We start from the raw sequence: 6000 nt of genomic DNA, 5'->3' as shown, positions 1-6000 counted from the left end.
ACACGATTTGTAACAATCAACAACATTTAATGACGTTTGCTTGTTGCTTTTCGTGAAATAGGTTAGAAAATCAAGAAAGTGGGTAAACTGAGACTTGATGTTTTAAGAATAATAAAGATTCTCAACAAGAAAAATCACAACCTACCAATTACGTTCTTTGCTGATCCCCGGTCGAGTCATACCAAAGACTTACAAAATGCTACTAACAGCTGCCTCGCTTCACGCTCAGCATTAAGAGGTTAGTGTTAGGACTGGTCCGCCTGGTGTCAGGATAATATGACTGGGTTGGACATCATGCTACATGTCTGCGGCATGATGCCCCAGTACTAGACATAACTATAATCTGTCGCACTGCGGACATCGTAGCGATATGACTGATAGATTATTAAAGCTACGTTAAAAATCCAAATCACACACACACACACACACACACACGCAGACGCACACATGTTCTTTGCTGGTTTTAATCGACGTTCTTATTTTTTCTTCTTTCCATTCCTTACAACCTTACACAACAAAAGATAACAATTACGTTATTTGTTAGTTTCAATCGATGTTCAGCATATGAATCAAAGTTTGCAAGAGAATATTTGTGTGAATATTTGTGTGATTTGCAACAACAATTTCCTGATGCGTTTCAAAGTTACACTTTGAATAGAGCTTACAAAGGAAATGAAAATATAAGGAGCATTTTGGGCGAGATCCAGTCTTCCGAGTATCGACAAGCCTGGTTTTTAAAAGTGTAAATCGAATGGTAGTAAGTGGTGAATGTTTCTAATTAATTCAGACCTAGCAATTAACGTTAAAACAAAATCAAAATTGTAAAGTTAAAAATATAGTTCATATGATGCGTAAACCATGTTTTATGTGATGTATTGTTTAAACTGTATAAAGAGAATGCAGAGGAAACCAAAAGGCATTTAATTTATTTACTTTTAATGAACATTCTGCGGGACCATTATGGTACATAGATTCATTCGCATCTATCTGTCTGTCTCTATGTATAACTGTATGTCTGCTTCAATCTCAATCCATTGTAAACCTGTCTGCCTGTTTGTCTGCCTATATGTCTATTGTATTGCCTGTTCAAGTATTTTGATTCTCTTGATGGGTATTTTCCATCGTTGGAATGATGAAATATATATCTATATATCAATCTATCGATTGACCGATAGCTTTATTCCGTCTATATATCTTGATGGGCATGCTCCTTTTTGAGAATGAGTACATTTCATACACAACTAGTAAAGTTTCAAAATCTTAGTCTTTCGTCATCATTAAACTATTCAATTTGCTTCAGAACAAGAAGACAGAATAACTTCAAATTACTTTTGTTTTTACATTCATCGCCAGGCTTTCTTCTCCAGTTACTTGTCGACATTATGTCCAAATAATGAAGATAATGACCCAAATATAAGTCCTTCCTCCAAGGACAAAAAAAAAACTGTCGCAAATGACCAAAGGAAAAACTGATTTTAATGAATTTTAATCATTATTGCATAGGATAAGAAGGAACTTAGTGTCACTATAAAGTGTTTTTTATTTCTCTTAGTTTTCTCTGACGATGGTGTTTTCTGACATATGTAATTGTGGTTAAGATTAGTCTTTCTTGTATACATAAACTGGTTCTCTAAATTCAAGAATGAAACTATGCAATCAAAACTGGCAGAAGTTAAATAATTATTAGCATACATTTTGATAAGGATGTCTAAAACAAACTTTTTCTGTATGGGTGTGGAGGTTAACTTTGTTCAGAGGAAGATAAGAGTGCAATGAAAAACTATGCTAATCCACTGGTCCATACAGTAGTTATATTTGTTCAAGAATTTCAGTACATCCTCTGAAGCTGAAGTCGTAAATGGGGTTCTGGGAAGTTAACTTCCAATTAATTGTACTTGACTAACTATATGAAAACCTATTTCAAGTTTTGGAGAAATGACAATTCACCAGCGTTTCCGAAATGAATCCGTCAAAAGTATTGCATTTACACGAATAATTGAAAATGAAATATTTCACTCATGGCTGTCCCGAGAGATTGCTTCAACCATTTACCAGGATACTACAAAATGAGTATTAACTTTCATTTCCAAAATGGTGGGCTCGTCCGGGATTTGAACCCGGGACCTCTCGCACCCAAAGCGAGAATCATACCCCTAGACCAACGAGCCTCACATGGGAAATAATCGTGCCATTATCCGCCTTTATATTTGTCCTGCATACGAGCCGCTACCTTATCGACAGCTTGATATCAGTGCGCTGCTGTTACTCAGATCCTTGCACATGAAAAGATTATATCATAGATGAAACGTACATATTTCATTTCCTTGTGTACATTTCATGCACAAATAGTATTGTTTCGAAATATCAGTCTTTTGATATCATTTACTATACAGTTTGCTTCAAAGCTAATCTCCCAAATCTATGAGACATACACATATAAGTCCTTCTTCCAAGGAGAAAAAACTGTCGCAAATGACCCATGATCAAACTAAATTTAATGAATTTTAATAATCTTTGCATCATTTAAGACCAGATGATAGGAAGGAACTTAATGTTCTTATAAAGTGTTTTCTTTTTCTCTCTTAGTTTTCTCTGAAGAGGGTGTTTTGTAATATATATAATTTATGGATGACATTATTCATTGTTGTATACACAGACTGGTTCTCTAAATTCAAGACCGAAACTATGCAATCAAGCTGATTGTTGTTGTGGGTAACAAATGAAAAGTAATTAGTTGACTTTGTTTAGACTAACATGCTTTAAGATAAAGTCGATTTCCGATGACGAAGACATATTTAGAATTAAAATGATATTTTATTTGCATGCTTCTAAATGAAATCCAACTCATCTGAATTTTACTGTTGATAATAATCAAGAGTTTCAGATCTACATAATATTAATTGCTGCCGATAGACCCTTGGACAATTCGTTGATCAAACAGCATTCTCCATTCGCCGGCGTCCCCGTTTGACACTTGCATTATGCATAAAGATGAATGCATGCTGATGTATGTCGATGGAAGCCAAATTTGCCATTCTAGTCGACGGTCATACCATTAATTTGACAGTTGATTTTCACAACAACAAAAAAGATAATTCCAGTAGGTGGATTAGGCAAGGTTCGTTTTAGGTTCTCTCTAAGCAGCACATTCATCTTTCGTTAAAGATATGATAGGAAATCTGTACAAATATTATGAATTCGTCCATCAATATTTTGCTTAAAAACCAATTCCGGATAGACTTTGTTCTATTTACAACCTCCTTGAAAACGAATACCGTTTTCTACTAAAATGCATCTTGTGGATAGATGTGAGATGAAATTCAAGCAGACAAGACCTTTGAAGAGACTAGCAAGTGAGAAATCATGTGGCTGTCTCCAATTTAGAAAGGGCTTCAATCCAAGTAATCTACGCCGTTTCAGAATCAAATAAAGAGATGTGTTGTGTCGGTTTATTCTAACAGCATGCATTGTAACCCCATAGGCAGTCAATCAATAAATCAACGCCTACTGAATTAGATGACACAGACATGTAAATGACATTAGGCAGTTAAGGTAAAGACACGGTGGGGAGATAGGCCCTTACGAAGCAAGGGAATAATGTGCATCGGTGGTTCAGTGGTAGAATGCTCGCCTGCCACGCGGGCGGCCCGGGTTCGATTCCCGGCCGATGCAAATTTTTTTTATATAGTTTTAGAATGTTTGCATAATCCAATATTTGTAATAACTCTTTTTGCCCTAGTCTAATTTTCGCTCACTTTTGTGTTTTATGCCAACTCCACAACTGAAATCGGAACAGTCCTTGAATCAGAAGCTTGGATGTCTCACACTGAGTGTCCCTCGCTTCCCGGAAAAAAACATGGATGTTGGTGCAAAACAGCTTTCCATTACAGTGGGACAGATCCTTATCTTGTCTATAAGGAGTTTCTAATTGGAACTGTAGGAAGAGCGTAATAACCTTCATTTTTCAGTCAGAGGTTAATCTTTAAATCCGGATGACGATGCCTATCGCCCTTAATTATTTTAACACAAGAACATTTCAGTGTACTGAACGTGTTATTATCATTTACTTTATGACACTAGAATACTCTTTTAGAGATGTCTTCAATTTATTTCAACATTTATGTCTGTCTGTAAACCTCGTTTCACGTTTGACCTTCTCCAGCCAACTTTGACTCGAATTTCATTGAACTGATTTCAAATCCAGACTGAAAGGAATGATACTAAGTTCCCATTCACAATGTTTTTGTGTTATTTACAGATTACTGTATCAAACGATCATTGACCTCTCTCTCTCCCTCTCTCTCTCTCCCTCTCTCTCCCTCGCACTCTCTCTCTCTCTCTCTCTCTCTCTCTCTCTCTCTCTCTCTCGTTCGTTATCACACAAGAGTTCAAAGTTTATGCCTGCACAATGTCATATGTAGGAAAGTCATCATTGGAGATGTAAATGTTTAGATGATCAACCTGTCATGGGTTTCATTACATTTCAGAGGACAACAAATAGAACTATAATCAGCCTGCAATTTCAAAACTCTACAACGTCATTAAGAATAAATGTACGACATACTGTTATATCTACAATTACACCGTTTGAAAGATAAACTATATCCTCATGCGCAAACATGCACGCACGCAAACATACATATATGTGTAAACAACATACAATCATTTTTTTAAAAAGGCAAACTGTTATCTATACTGTATTTCTACTGTGTGATTGAAGTTTCTCCTTAATTGCGGGTAGGAGATTGGGCCTATCTGAATAATGTCTTTTTTATCAATAACATATTGAAGGCTTATTGTGTATATGGTTGTAGATTATAAAGTAAGATTATTAATTTTGTATGAAAACATCTTTATTTGGATTTGAGCTCAGATCATTAGTTTTTCCTCAGGAAATCCTGGTGTACCAGATATTTGGCATGTTGTTTACTAAACCTTTAGTATTATACGTGATCTTGCTGCCAGCGTTGAATATTATAGTAAACGAAACAAATATATTTGCAGTAGATGCATTAGGCAAAGTTGATTGCAGGTTTTATCTAAGCAATACACCAAACTTTAGGATAGGAAAACTGTACCAATAGTGCGAATTGCGTCCATTAATGTCTTGCTTACAAACTAATTCAGGAGGGATTTTATTTGATTCACAACCTCCTTAGAAATGAACACCATTTCTCTACTTGCATGTGTCATGTAGAAAGATCTAAGAGCCATATATATACAGACGCTGGCGGCCTTCATTTGATTCCAAGTCGATGAAAGGATACTTTTACATTCAGAATGTGTGCATGGTCCTAAATTGTACTAGCGTTTTTCGCTGTAACCTAATTGTCGCTCACTTATGTTTTGTATGCCAACGCCACAACTTAAAGTCTTCCATCAGGAGATGGGGTTTCTCACACAGAATGTCCCTCGTTTGATAGATGCCCCGTGAATCCAAAATCAAAAGCAATTATTTTGTCATTGAGGATGTATTAAACTGCATGCCATAGCATTCATAGAACTGTATGCCTGAGAATGTGCAGAAATGCATTTCTGTCTATCGAAACAAAAGCACACCTGATGTTTCTATCCAGAACTCAAACCTGAGTAAATCATAAAATAGGGAGTTGCAAAATTAATGCTAAAACAGTTCTCTGGCAATCAAGAAGTCTAGTAAAAGTAATGCCACCAATGTCTTTCATCAGTACATTTTGGAATTAGAGCTACAACGAAATGATTTTGCAATATTATCAGCCTATTACAAACCCAGTTTGAAGTGAGACAGAAATGTGACTCGGATTGAATCTTGAAAAGGTAAATAAAAGTCAGACGGAAACTTGCCGAAAACATGGAAGTCAGACGATATTTTTGAATAGTAAATGGAAATCAGACGAAGTCTTGGTAAAGTATGTTTAGGTAGATTTCTGAACACAAGGGAATTCGACTGCTGTATTCCGAATTCAATACCAAGGTATTGTTATATTTATCCGAAAAGTCACAAACGGGTCTAGAACTGGA

The 6000-nt window shown here is 35.9% G+C and overlaps 2 non-coding genes across 2 annotated transcripts; one reads left to right on the top strand and one right to left on the bottom strand.

Moving 5' to 3' along the window:
• Positions 1-2096: 2096 nt before the first annotated feature.
• Trnap-ugg (transfer RNA proline (anticodon UGG)) lies at positions 2097-2168 on the bottom strand. Its single transcript has one exon. It is a non-coding gene; the product is annotated as a tRNA-Pro (tRNA).
• Positions 2169-3601: 1433 nt separating this feature from the next.
• On the top strand, positions 3602-3672 carry Trnag-gcc (transfer RNA glycine (anticodon GCC)). Its single transcript has one exon. It is a non-coding gene; the product is annotated as a tRNA-Gly (tRNA).
• Positions 3673-6000: the final 2328 nt, after the last annotated feature.

Source organism: Sinohyriopsis cumingii, unplaced genomic scaffold (assembly GCF_028554795.1).
Source record: "Sinohyriopsis cumingii isolate HCF-2022 unplaced genomic scaffold, ASM2855479v2 utg003732l, whole genome shotgun sequence".
Taxonomy (NCBI): domain Eukaryota; kingdom Metazoa; phylum Mollusca; class Bivalvia; order Unionida; family Unionidae; genus Sinohyriopsis; species Sinohyriopsis cumingii.
This window is presented reverse-complemented; position numbering and strand designations above follow the sequence as displayed.